Raw genomic sequence first — 14,460 nt, forward strand, 5'->3', positions numbered from 1 at the left:
AATAATGCTAAGAATTAGGCTAAATAGCTGCTGATTTTAACAAAAGGCCTGAAATCACTATACAAAATATAAAATGTATTAAACACTACCATCCACAGAACAGTCTTTATTATTGATTATATTTAAAAATTATTTGCGTAATTATATATTGAATTGTAAATGAGTATTATACATGAACCTCCATTCGGAAGGCAATTCCTTGTAGCACTATAGAACATCTAATTACATTGCAAAAGTATCCTTTTTTGCTATCGATAAAACAGTTAATGGTATTACTGTAAATATCAGGAAGGCTACAAAAAAAGAAATAAGATTTCTTTTTTGTCTTCAGAGTGTTTTCCATGCAGTGAAGCACTTGCTGTGTTAAACTGAATGCACTACTGGAGAATGTTCTGGGTCCGAGATGCTCTTGAGAGACAAGACTAGGCTTTTCAAATCAAACACTCAAAGGAATCATGCAACCCTCTTAGGACTGGGATACCGTCATGTGCCACTTACCAATTCTGTCTTTCCAGAAAACTATTCAAGACGCTTAAAAAAAACATCGGACTTCTATGATAAATATACATAAAATGAAGACACCAACTGCTATTTGACACGACTACTGGTTAATGTCTGTGCTATGTGAGACCACCTTTAAAAAGAACATATGCGGCAAGAGCTAAGTGTCTAAAGATTCAAAATGAATCAACAGTATTGGATAACAATCTAATTCTCAACTCAGAAGCTGCCTCAAGATTAGTGCATCTTCAGTTAATGTAACAGGAAAGAAGGCAATGGATTTTATTTTATTAATTGTATCCACTTCAAACCGACCTAAGGTCACCCCGATGTGTAGACACAATGAGATTTGTTGTTTATAGTCTTTAATTGAAGTGGTAAGGAAATAGATCTATTTAAAAACAAAACCAACAGCTATTTCTGTCTAGATTAGGAGGTGGCCCCGGGTGTGGGATTCACGTTTTGAGTAGCCACTTGTGGTGCGACCTCGATGATCCGGGGTTTGTCTATGATTCTGGCTGTGCGATTGCCCTTCTCTACAATCCCAATAATCCATGCTTGGTGGCCTTCACCATATTTGGGGGATTTATCTCTGCACAGAACCGAGCTGCTTGCTCACGTGGTAAACAGATCAGAAGGCTGCCTGAAGTCTCCGGGCAGGTCCCGTGCATGAGGCCGAACATGTTTCCGCAGGCCTTGCTCACCGCAGCCATCTTGGCCAGCACCAGGAGGTTGTGAATTACAAACGACACCTCGTTCCTCTGCTGCTTGGCCAGGTTCTGCGCATGGCCCAAAATCCCGAAGCCCGTGATGTCAGTGGCGGCGTGGGCATTGAACGTGTGCATGAGTCCTGCAGCTGTCCTGTTGAGCCTCGCCATGTTCATCATCGCCTCCTGGTAGGCCAGCTCTACATCTTCTTGGGTGACCACTAGTTTAATCTTATTCCATTTCTCAGGAATATCCAGCCACTGGTGCACAGCCACTGCCACCTGTGTCCCCAGGGGTTTTGTCACACCAGCACGTCCCCTGGCACTGCATTGTCTGGCATGATAAATTCACTGGGGCTGGCAGACAGTGGTAGCGACTCCTCCCAGGACAATCCAGGGTTTAGTACTGTTGGCCGCCCGTTACAGACGTTCCTGCTCTCTCAGCTGCCGTCTTTGAAACCTTGGATAATCAGAGGCATCACTTTATCCCTTTCCCTGTCGGTCATTTTATTACTGACTCAAGGAGCATCAGCATATTGTCACATTCCGTGACCCCCATTGCATAGAGGTCACTGAGGACATTGGCACATGCTATCCTGCCCATCGTGTAAGGGTCGTCTACGATCGGGTAAATGTAATCTGTGGTTTGAACCAAGGAAAGCCCACTGTGCCTCAAAGGAATGACGCAAGTATCCATCCCAATGCCCAGCCTTGGCGTAACGGCTCCCAGAAACTGCTCATCTTCTTGGAAGTGGTTCTCATGTAAAGATTCCAGCAATTTTGCAGGACATCTTGGGCACTCTGCAGCCTGTGCCCTTCAGTTCAGTGAATCTGGTTAGCCGGAAGCTTTTGTCCAATTCGTAACTTTCCGGGTTAAAGGACTCCCGCTTAGACATGGTTCTTGGGCCCCGCTCTCCTCACAGCTCAGCCCCTCCCCTCCCTCTGCGGGTTGGCTGAGTTCTTTACGGATCCACCTGCTCGCTTTGCGCCCTCCGCGTCCTCCGGATTGTTGGGTTTAACCCTCTCAATGACTCTGTGAGGTAGGTTCTATCATTAGGCCTCTTTTACAGATGAGTGAGTTTATGCTCAGAAAACTTACGAAGTATTCTTGAAAATAAAACTCAACTTGAATATGATTGTGAATATGCTTCCACTCTAAGTATAAATGTATAGAAAATACAGAAAACAGGCATGTCAAACTGCATTTATGATGGGATCAGCAAAACCTAGATTCTGTGAAACTCTAAAGAACAGACAAATCACAGCCTGGGCAACATACCGAGACTCTTTCTCTACAAAACAACAACAACAAAATTAAAAATTAGCTGGGTGTAATCGTACGTGCCCTGTGGTCTAAGGTAATTTGTGTTTTTATAGGTCATCCAGTTTGTTGACACCCAGATGCTTATAAAATTCTCTTACAATCTTTTTCTTAAATATCTGTAAGGGTCCCATAGTAATATTCTCTACCTTGTTTCCCCTCATTTTAGTAATTGAGGACTTTATTTCTTGATCAGTCTAGCAAAAGATTCTTAATTTTGTAGAAGGTTTAAAATTTTTTTTTGAATTTGCTTACGTTCCTTATTTTTTCTATTCTATTCTTGATTATTCTCACTAGAATATTTGTTATCCTGCTTACCTTAAGTTTAGCTTGTACTTTTTCCAGCATAGTAAGGTGGAAGGTGAGGCTATTTATGTAAAATTTTTTCTTTTAAGTATAGTTTTTACTACTCTAAATTTCCCTCTTTGCAATTCTTTAGTTGCATTTCATACATTTTGATGTATTTATCTCCATTTTCATTCATATTATTTTTAAATTTCCCTAGTGATTTCTTTAACTCTTTGGGTTTTAGAAACTTTTTTAACTTCCACGTACTCTATTTCTCAAATTCTAATTTTCTTGCATTGAGCTCAGATAATTTATTTGTATAACTTCACTCATTTTAAATAAACTGAAGAGTAGTTCTGTGGCATGGCATATGCTCTATTCTGGGGAATGCTTCATACGCCCTTGAAAGAGATATTCTGCTTGTTGTTGGGTCAAACGTTCTGTAGATGTCTGTTAATGCCAGTTGGTTTATAGTATTATTTTGGTTGTCTAGTCTCATGGTCATTTTGGCTAGATTGTTCTCTTCCTCTATGAAAATGAGTAGAACAATCATTATTATTTAATTGCTATTTGGCTCGGCAATTTTGTCAGGTTCTGTTTTATATATTTTGAGGCTCTGTAGGGGCATGCTTCAGTTATCTAGGGCCCAGTGGAAACAAAGTACCACAAATTGTATCGGCTTTAAACAGCAAAAATTAATTTCTCACAATTCTGGAGGCTGGAGGCTGAATCACTAATAAATTTCCACCTGATTGCTTCATTATTTGACCTTGCTCTGGGCTCCATATTCTTATGATTCTGTCCACATTCTTTTGCAGGAGGAGATATTTTTGAGGCCAGGCTTTGAGGTTTGTTCTATCCCCCCAGTGAGATCTTCTTCTCTTTCCCTTATTATCTTAGACTAGCCATTCCATGGATTGCCTGCAGCTCTCAGTGAAACCACCAGGCTCCTTGAAATTGCTTATCCCCGCGATTTCCATTTATTTGTGAGAGCAACCTTGGATTTGAATGTCCTGCCCTCTGTCTACTCCTCTTGGGAAGAAATCTCTTGAGCCACTGGCTCCAGACCGTGGGGCAGACACTCTCAGCTTCTGGGCTGACTGACATTCTTGTTTCATGAGTAAACATGGGGTCTGGAGGTGAGAGCTTGATTGGTCTTGGTTTGGCTTCTTGTGCGCAGTAGAGACAATTCACCTTATATGCCATCTGGTGCACAAGTGACAGGAACTGGCAGCATTTTGACCCTTCTAGTCTGGAGTTGAGCCTCCTTATCTCTTACATAGTGGGACTTGAAAGCCAACATGGCCTGTTGCCAACTCAACTGCAAGTTTACCCTCTGCCTATGAAGCTGTGAGGATGAGAAAGGATGGTGGCCTGGACCCTCCTGATTAGAAAGCATACCCTGGCTGGAATCTTGCAAGTAGAGATAATCTAGTTTTCCATGGCCATACTCACCCAGATTGGAGAGAAGGGGAAGAAAGCAGGCTGTGGCCCAAGCGTGCACAAACATTAATTCTCACTGAGATGTTCTTGGTTAGATTTTCCTCGTCGTTTACAAGCATTAAGGCACTTCCAGAAACTTTAATACTTTTAATACACTGTCCACCCATTTGTGGCTTGTTTCGCTGTGGAGTGAGTATTCCAGTGCCTACACTTGCCTCAATTCTGAAAGTGGGTCTTTTGGATCCAATTGAAAAGTTGTTAAAAAAAAATTAAATTATTCCTAACCATTATCTTATTCAATGCATAAAATGTTTTTGTAAGTAGCAAAAGGAGAATATTTTCCCACTAATAAAATTATCTAATTTTGCTGCAGTTTGGGTTAGTTTCAGACAAGGGACCTTTGAGAATACAAGTATATTCTCATTGATTTTGCTGCTGAGGTGTGGGTTGATGATTTTTCTACTTTTTCCTCATATTTCCTCATATTTACTGTTACCTTCGTAATGTCTTTATAAAGAATAATAGTCAACATTAAGAAAATATATATCTATGTTTCACACTATACAGAATTTTTCATCTATTTCTTCATAATATGCATGGCTTAGCAATAGTTACACATAACTTCAGGTTGCAGCCTCAGAAGTCACTGCAACCTGTCTGCAAGGTGCTCAGGTGGTGAGAAGCCAGCCAAGAGGGACTTGAGAGAAGCAGCCAGTGAAGAGGTGTTCTATGCTACTGGATCCCAGACAGAGGAGCACATGAAGACCAGGAAGGGAAGCTGACTCCCCACGTGTCCCTCTACTGCCATTTATTGTCTAAGCTTAACATCATGCCATTTGAAAATAAATATTTATGATGATTGGCTCCATTATGATAAAGTAGCAACGTAGGTTGGATTTGAAACTCAGAGACAATAAATTATTAACAGGCCCATCTAGTATATAATTCAAATTTTCTTAATTACATGGGCAACTCCAGATGATCATTTCTTGTAGAAAACTACAGTTAATCTTTTCAAATAAACAAGACTTTTCAATGCATGTATGTTTGCTTTTTCCCTGTCACTCCCCTGGGTTTAGTAAACATCCCTCTCCCCTTCCAGACCTCAGGAAGCTCCAATTCCTTCTTCCTCCCCAAGCCCCTCTCTGGTTTCCAAAGCACTCCCCAAATTCAAAAGTAGTCTTAGTAAGATCCAATTCAAATGAGATATGTAAGCAAGATGGGCAAACAGGTAAAACCACTTGGTTGAGAATTGGAAAGATGAATTCCCACCTTCCCTCCACATGTGTTTAACAGGGCACATTTCACATCTAGGTCCATAAAACCCAAATCATGGTATCAAAAGGTACAAAAGGTATAGGAATAACTCTTTCACAGTAAGAAATAAATACATCGGTAGTCATTTTATTTTTCTCTCTGCAAGACACACCTGGTATGGGGCTTAAGTCTCTGAGATGTTCCAGGAATCAGGGATTAACATTGATTTTCTTTCTTTTTTTTTTTTTTTTTAAAGTACTCATCAAAATCTCTTGTAAATCAGAGGAATTGTCATGCTCAGGATAAACAGTTGGTGGGTGGAAACTGGCTTCAAATACAGGTGTGTTCTCCCTTTGAAGCCAGTGCCCAGGGCCAGGCTTGGTCAGGATGGGTCCTGCAGGTACCCACTGGCCCAGTCTTCACAGGTAGCTTCTTCAGCTTACCTCGTAGTTTATCAGACGAGTCTTCTCCCCAGGATCTAGCAACTAGACTGTAAGGACTGATGCAGCAGGGGGTCCAGATGCCTGTTTCTTCCACCAAGGGCCAGCATCCATCCAACGGACCCTCCAACGGAGGGTCTGTCTGCCATACTGATGATTAAATGTTTAATATCGCCTCTACTCTTCTATCCCTACAGCCATGTTTGTGAGAAGACAGTGCTGTTTTCAGTTCTACCCAAAGTGGTGTCACTAATAAAGTGCCAACACTATAAACATTTACTTAGAACCTACAATTTTCCAAAGACTATTCCCCATCTGTTGGTGATTTTTGTTAAGAATACTCTTAACCACTTTGGGAGGCCGAGGCGGGCGGATCACGAGGTCAGGAGATCGAGACCATCCTGGCTAACACAGTGAAACCCCATCTCTACTAAAAATACAAAAAATTAGCCAGGCGAGGTGGCGGGCGCCTGTAGTCCCAGCTACTCGGGAGGCTGAGGCAGGAGAATGGCATGAACCCCGGGGGGCAGAGCCTGCAGTGAGCCGCGATTGCGCCACTGCACTCCAGCCTGGGCGACAGCGAGACTGTCTCAAAAAAAAAAAAAAAAATACTCTTAACAGCAAACCAAAAATATTTTTTTCTAACAAGTCAATATCTTGTCTTTAATATCTAGCTATTTGATTAGTGACAGATACAGTATTTTTACCAAAGTATTCCTACTCTATGACTAATAATTTTTATTATTGCTGTCTTTATTACAAATTGTCTTCAGCTTTTAGATCTCAGTTAGCATCTTTTCTGTTACACACTTTGTATTTTAAAGCATATTTTCTGAACCAATTGTCTCAGGCTTTAGAAACCTGTAATAAAGTTTGTGTCATGCTCTTTCCAAATGACAGGGACCACACTCTGTTAACCCTCTCGGCATTTGGCATAATGTCCTTATTTTAAGTGTGCAGTACATACTTTCAAAGTTTTTCTTTCTTTTTTTTTTTTGTCAATGATAGTATTGAAGAACTTGAAGAGGAGAATGGACTGTGTTAAGGATAAGATAAGCAATTTATTGTTTGTCTTCTAATATATTAACTGCATTTTTTTTTTGAGATGGAGTCTCACTTTGTCACCCAGGCTGGATAGCAGTGGCACGATCTTGGCTCACTGCAACCTGTCTCCCAGGTTCAAGCAATTATCTTGCCTCAGCCTCCTGAGTAGCTGCGATTCCAGGCACATGACACCACATCCAGCTAATTTCTGTATTTTTAGTAGAGACAGGATTTCACCATGTTGGCCAGGCTGGTCTCCAACTCCTGACCTCAGGTGATCCACCTGCTTCAGCCTCCCAAACTGCTGAGATTACAGGGGTGAGCCACTGTACCTGGCCTCAATTGCATTTTATGTTTTTCCTCCTGAAAGAGAAAATAAGATGATTTAAAAATTCACAATTAAATTTGTCAATATGATCTCACAAGCAGGAGGTCATATTCTATAAAGTGAGGCCCATGCTGTGTTTCTGGTCCAGCTGCAGAGACAAATGGAAAGCGGCTTCCTCTATTCTTAGATGTGCTGTCAAGCAAGGTGGCTCTGTGCTTGTATCATTTCTCCATCATTTGCCTCCTAATGATACACATGACAGCTGTGTGTAAAATGTACTCAGAATTGATGACCAGTTTTCCAGCTTCTGAGTGTCACTTAGTTTGCTTGTTACATGGATTTGTGACCGTCTTCTTTGCTAATTGATGCAAGAATCCACTATGAAGTTCTTCTATTTTTTTTAACCTGGTGAAAAGGCCAACAAATATTTTAGAGAAGTATTTCAGAGTAAGATAAACAGAGTCATAGTTTTTGTTGCATCTTTAATTCTGAAGTAACATTTTCCTTTGGGCTGTTGTCCAAATCCTCTTTGATATCTATCATCCTTTATTATGTGTCAGACCTTAAGAAAAGATTCCTGTATAGCAGGAAGTTTCACAGCCTAAACATGGTGATATTGTGTTGATGACAGCAGAGTGACACACTGGGATAGCAAAACACAAGAGCCCTTCTCCTAACTCTGCCATCCCAAGTCCATGAAGAAACAACATTCAGAAACTTCATGAGTCTGGAGAGAGATCTGTTTGTGAGACTTCAATTTCTGTAGTTGCATCACAGGAACCCATTTAGATTTAGTTTCTTTAAAATGTGGGAAGAAAACCTTTGTTCTTCTTACGGTTGAGATAATTTTCACTTCTAGTTATTGCTTAAGTGCATTTAGAATGGCCATCTATTTCAGACATTCTTCCTTTCTAAAGGAGTATAGTTGTATCCATTTACTTACCGAAAGTTTCAGGTTGATTAGCTGCTATTTAGAGAACATGCTAAAATAACAGGACCTGGAAGGCTGCACTGAAGCCTTAGTCTCTTTATCAGCTTCTTTCTGCTATGCCCTCCTTTCCCAGTCAGCCCTAAATCAGTGCTGCATTGGGTCTACTCTGGGCAAAGGTGCTCTGTATTAGAAATCAGAAACAACACTTTTTCTTTGCCTCCAAGGAGTGTCTATGTTACTAGGGGAACAAAGTACTTGAAGAGTTTACACTCAAATGGGGGTGTAGCCAGACTAGGGTAGGGTATCCAAAGAAGATCTCCTAGAGGCATACCAGAGCCAAATTTTGAAAATCAAGAGGTACGCGTTGGGAGAAGAAAAGTAAGATGAAGCTGCAGGTCTAACGACAAGGATGTGGAAGAAGAGGCTGCATCTAATGTCCACCGAAGTCAGGAGTCCAGTTAGGCCATGAGAGGCAGTAAGCACTGTAAGGAGGGTGGCAGTGTTGGGGGCGGATAACGAGATTTGGAGTTTTAATGAAGAATGGAGTAGGAACTGGTAATACGCTGAATCTGCTCACAGAGTAGGAGGAATCAAGATTGAATTGCAGGCTGGGCTCAGTGGCTCACGCCTGTAATCCCAGCACTTGGGGAGGCCGAGGCAAGTGGATCACTAGGTCAAGAGATTGAGACCATCCTGGCTAACACAGTGAAGCCCTGTCTCTACTAAAAAATACAAAAAATTATCTGGGCATGGTGGCGGGTGCCTATAGTCCCAGCTACTCAGGCTGAGGCAGGAGAATGGCGTGAACCCAGGAGGTGGAGCTTACAATGAGCCGAGATCGTGCCACTGCACTCCAGCCTGGGCAACAGAGCGGGACTCCATCTCAAGGAAAAAAAAAAAAAAAGCATGAAGTGCAGATTCTTGTTTGGGAACCTGAGCGAAAGCTGAGGCATTCACTCAAATGGGGACCCGGAATTTGGTTTGGGGGTGGTTAAGCCCGCGTACACTCGATGAGCTTGTGATGCCTGTGCATAACCAGGCAGGCATGATCTGTAGGCTGTGGGACCTGCAAGTGTCGTGGGCTAGAGATACACATGTGAGTTCTTTACATTACATTCCTCAGCACTGTGCCGTCGATTCACAGCAGTTCAATTGTTCAAGCAATATAAGCCAGTCATGTGGCCCAAATTATGCTCTTGGCTGTGCTCTCTGCAGGAATCTGAGACAAGAAGGCCTGAAGGATGCATGGCTTTCAATTCAGCCAGACCTCGCATCACCATTCTTGCTGCTGCACCACACACACTGACTAACTGTCCAGCGTCCTCTGGGAATCTCCTGACTTCACCAAGTTCTGTGCCCAGGAGACCCCCAATCCCAGCAGACTGGGGTGGGGCAGTTGGTTCCCAGTGGGAGTCTAAATTCATGGGGACAGTTGATTGCCAGTGGGAGTGTAAATTCATGTTTTGGTTACATTAGGTACAGCTAGGAGGTGCTGTGTGTGTGTCTGTGTCTGTCTGTGTGTGTGTGTCTGTGTTTTGGGGTGGAGGGGGGAATGGGCTTGCTCCATATTTGCCTCAAATTGGTGACAAATGTGTCCAAGGAATTTGGAATCATTGGCTCCCTCTCTATCACCCCAGGAGAGCTTACCACCATTCATGGTCCTAGCACAACATGTTTGAAAATCTAAGTTCTCCTTTAAATTGTACTTCAGAGGATTGTGAGAAACAGTCTCTGCAACTCCAGAAACAAAAGGAGCTTAAATTGAAAAATCAACGCTATTTAACTAAAATAAAAAGGGCTGTTACCACTATGTCAGTCGTTGCCCCTCTACTGAATTTGTTTCACAGTCTGCCTTCCTATATCACCTTCTCATTTTGCCTTCAGTTTTTTTCACCTGATACTGAGGACTGGGGGATTTTTGTTATTAATCCAATAAACTTTATTGGATTTGTGTTGTTGGATGATATGTTGAAAGATGAATAACCTGTGTGTGTGTGTGTGTGTGTGTGCGTGTGCGCACGTGCATTTATTTAAATGTAATTGAGAGTATCAGGATTTAGACTTCTGGAGAAAATATGCAGTTATAATGTTTAACTCAAGAATTTTCATTGTGCACTTCACATAAAAAACTATTATCTATTTCATTACCAGTTTTCTGATGTTTAATATTCTTGTTAAAATGATTGGAAAAACTGAATTATTTTCAGAATTGTTGAGTTAATGAACGAAAATTAAAGCTGTAGTTAGCAGGTAATGGTTTGCTCTAATATGAATGGGTAATGCCTGATAGGATTAATGCCTTATTTGCCAAGAATCACCATGTAAGAACATGAACTTCTGAACCCCAAGCCCTCGAGGCTACGCCTATGTATTGTACTGTCACCTCTAGTGGAATTTGTTTAGAGCCATTGCTGTCAAAACCTGTTGAAATAATTCACCTAAATACAGTTGTTAAGACAACTCATCCATAAGAAGCAATTTGTTCCCAACTGCAAATGAGATTACTTTAGATGGTCTCTGTGATGTGCAGAAACCCTGAAATGAAATATTACACAGATGAAGAGACGGGACCAAGGAGCTACTTCGACAAGGAGGAGCTCAGGCATTCAGTTTGGGTTGTCGGAATCAGTCTCAGGCAGTCAAACTGATATAAAGCAGAAACCTGCACTAAGCAAAGAGAAGGAAGAGACGTGGAAACTCCCAAGCACAATGAAAGCTAGCCTTTGTACAGAGCTTTGGAAGCATCACACTGCCCTAAATTACTAAACAAAGAGGAGATCATTCTGGCCCCTAATCTTCCTCTTCCACCCCTCTGGTGGGAAGGCAGGCTGCCTAAAGATATTTCATTATATATATCAAATTTTATATTATATATTTACATATTATATATAATATATATACATCAAATGATACATCTCTGGGCAGGTATCTTTTTAGTGTGGAAGAAAAAAGAACACATGAGGTATGAAAGGGAAAGCATAAATGAGTGAATTACATAAACAAAACTCACTGTGGTAAGATCCCATCCTTTAAGATGGCATTGTGGATCCTGCTCAAATGCTACTGATGGCTGTATCTGTATCATTCGATGCCTTGTTCTTATAATTTGTTTTAATTTTAAAAAGCTTTACCTGGAAGAATTGATATTTCATGTTCATCAGTGAACTCAATTCACTAAGGAATGCATCCTAACATTACCTTCTAATAGATTCCTTCTTTGATATAACCTCTAAAATGGTCTTCTTTTTAAGGCTTTCTTTGTCTTCACTCTATCACTCACCCTTTTACTTTCCAGAGTCACTGTATCTGGAATTTTTGTCATAAGTAAATTTGTTTAATATTTCTCTGCGGTAAGCTTTAGGAGAATGGGACTTGATGAGAGTGAGAAGCTTTTCTGACCACTTTTTCAGTGTGGAAACCCTGATCATAGCACATGCTCAATAATTATGTTCAATAAACACTTGTGATTGCCTTATTATTTTGAGACAGGGTCTTGATTTGTCACCCAGGCTGGAGTGGTGCAGTGGTTGGATCATGGTGCCATGATTGGTTGGATCACTGCTGCCTCAACCTCCTGGGCTCAAGCCATCTTCCCTCCTTAGCCTCCGGAGTAGCTGAGACTACAGGCACATGCCTCATCATACCTGGGCATTTTTATTTTATTTTTGATAGAGACAGGGTCTTGCTGTGTTGCCCAGGCTGGTCTGGAGCTCTTGAACTCAGGGGTAATCCTCCTGCCTTGGCCTCCCAAAGTGCGTGACTGACTGAATGAGCAGTGCAGAATTCACTTAATTCCATTTCTTCCCCGCCCTCCCCCGCACCCCCTCCCCCGCCGCTGCATTGGTTAACAGAAAGCTTAGCTCTCAATTCAGTATCCAAATATAATACATTACTGTAGATCTTAGTTGTATGGGTTCTTATATTGGCCCTTTCCTCTCTGTGACTTAATTTTAAGTTTTATATTAGCACAATCTGGTTGGAAGAATATTAAGAATTCTTCCTCTCACATCCACCACCCTTACTCACAGGTAGAGTATGTTTATCCCTCTTGTAAATGAAAGCAAAATGAAAATACAATACTTGCTTTCAACTTGTGAAGAGGCCACTGTTTTTTTTTTCTTTCTGTTAAATGTTTGACATTTATTAAAACTCTCTGATGTGTTATACACTGGATACAGTGCAAGACAGTGGATACTGCATCAAAGAACTAATTTTTTTTTTTCTTAGGAGACTGAGTCTCACTCTGTCACCAGGCTGGAGTGCAGTGGTGCGATCTGGGCTGCAACCTCTGCCTCCCAGGTTCAAGTGATTCCCCTGCCTCAGCCTCCCAAGTAGCTGGTACTACAGGCCTGCACCACCACAACCAGATAATTTTTGTAAATTTTGTATTTTTAGTAGAGACGGGGTTTCACCATGTTGGCCAAGATGGTCTCCATTTCTTGACTTGGTGATCTGCCCTCCTCAGCCTTCCAAAGTTCTGGGATTACAGGTGTGAGCCACCACGCCTGGCTGCTAAATATCTTTAAAAAACCAAACGACATATATTCTGAGTTGCAGCAAATAGTGCACTGCTTTCTCCCATGATGTGTGCTCCTGGAGATCAGACACCGTCTCTTTGCTTTCATCTTAGTCTCCCTCACATATAGGTACTCAGCAACTTTTTAATTGTTGCCCAGTTCTGTTTTAACTCTACGTTTATCAACCATTTTGGGGTTGTAATTTGGAAAACAACAGACAAAGAAGTGCTGGTGTACAGGATAAATTGAACAGAAACGAGACAGGACGAGGGAGTCCTTGGTCTGGGGGAAAATTGGAACCCAGTCATCAAGGATAGGGCTCCCAGGCCACAGCAGGAGAGATGGCTGGGACAGGGCCAGTGAAAGGCAGAATCTGGAAAAACAGGCAAGAAAAAGAGCAAAATTGAGCATCTTCTATGTGTTGGGCATGGTGCCCAGGTTTTATACATATGTTATGGAGGTTGAGATTTCTAAGTAAAGAAACCGGGTGATGATGAAGTCATTTACCGTGATAGGGAATGTAGGAGGGGAAGCTTGCAGGGCTCAATTATGTAAAAATGCCCAAACGTAGCTGTTCCCAACTGCTTGCCACCATTGTTTCTCTTTCTCTTTCTCCACCCCACCCTATTCTTCCATTTCTTCCCCATACTCCCTCTCTCTCCCTCTCTTCCCATCCTGTTCCTCTCATGCTGATTATGTTCATGATTTATGTGGATTGCTCCAAGATGTATTCTGGCCACAGCAATGAATATTGATTGCCTCTATTATGGGAATGGCTAAATAATTAGATGAGTCCATTGGGATCCAACTTCCTGTGACTCATAGACACAGCCTAAAGACAAAAAATCACAAGTAACTCAGTTCATATTACACTGAAGGATGATGGTTTTAATAACTGAATTCTCAACGAAAATTGGGGAAAAATATGAACTTCTACACGGCTATTCTAAACATAGCCACAGCATCTCTTATGTTATAAAACAGAATCATTCTGGAAAAAATGAGAGGGGGAGGCTTAAAACCAATGAAGACAGATGCTCATTTGAGTCTTTTCATCTCCTCCTGGTAAAACATTTCTGAGTTTCCTTTCAATAGTTACAACCTGAGTGTGAATAAGCCTAGACATTTTAATTATTCTGAGAAAATAGAAGTAAAACTGTATTGTAGAAGAATGTATTTGCTTTTGAGTGATCCGTCTAGCAAAATACTTGCAAAGTCTGAATAGACTTCATTAGCTTGTTTTATTTTTTGCAAATCTCTTAAGCTATTCAATCTCCTTAGAAACAGGTTTATAGCATCCTTCTGTGGGCCTTTTACTCAAGAACCATAAATTAGGCTAAACGTACACAAGTAATAAATAATATTGACTACTATCCACTTGTACCTTAGGATCCAGAAGAGAAACAGGTATACTGGTAATTTATCTGGAAATTTTGAACTTAATAGATGAAATATGTGTGCATGTGTATGTTTACTCTGAATAAGAGAATTGGATACACATCAGAAAGATGGAGAAATTACCTTTTACACTGTCCCAGAATTTGGTTTCTGTCTCCTTCTGCAGATGACATCATTTAAAGCCTTAAACATGGTTGTCATTATGTCACTCAAAAATTCAAAAGTGAAATTAAGATGAAATGAGCAAAAAAGATGTATGACCTTTCCTATTGAGAAGAAAGTTGG

The 14,460-nt window shown here is 41.2% G+C and overlaps 1 pseudogene; it reads right to left on the reverse strand.

Annotated features, from left to right (window-relative positions):
* Positions 1 to 930: 930 nt before the first annotated feature.
* Positions 931 to 2,104, reverse strand: LOC115834322 (annotated as a pseudogene).
* Between the last annotated feature and the right edge of the window lie 12,356 nt (positions 2,105 to 14,460).

This window comes from Nomascus leucogenys, unplaced genomic scaffold, assembly GCF_006542625.1.
Source record: "Nomascus leucogenys isolate Asia unplaced genomic scaffold, Asia_NLE_v1 001491F_34415_qpd_obj, whole genome shotgun sequence".
NCBI lineage: Eukaryota > Metazoa > Chordata > Mammalia > Primates > Hylobatidae > Nomascus > Nomascus leucogenys.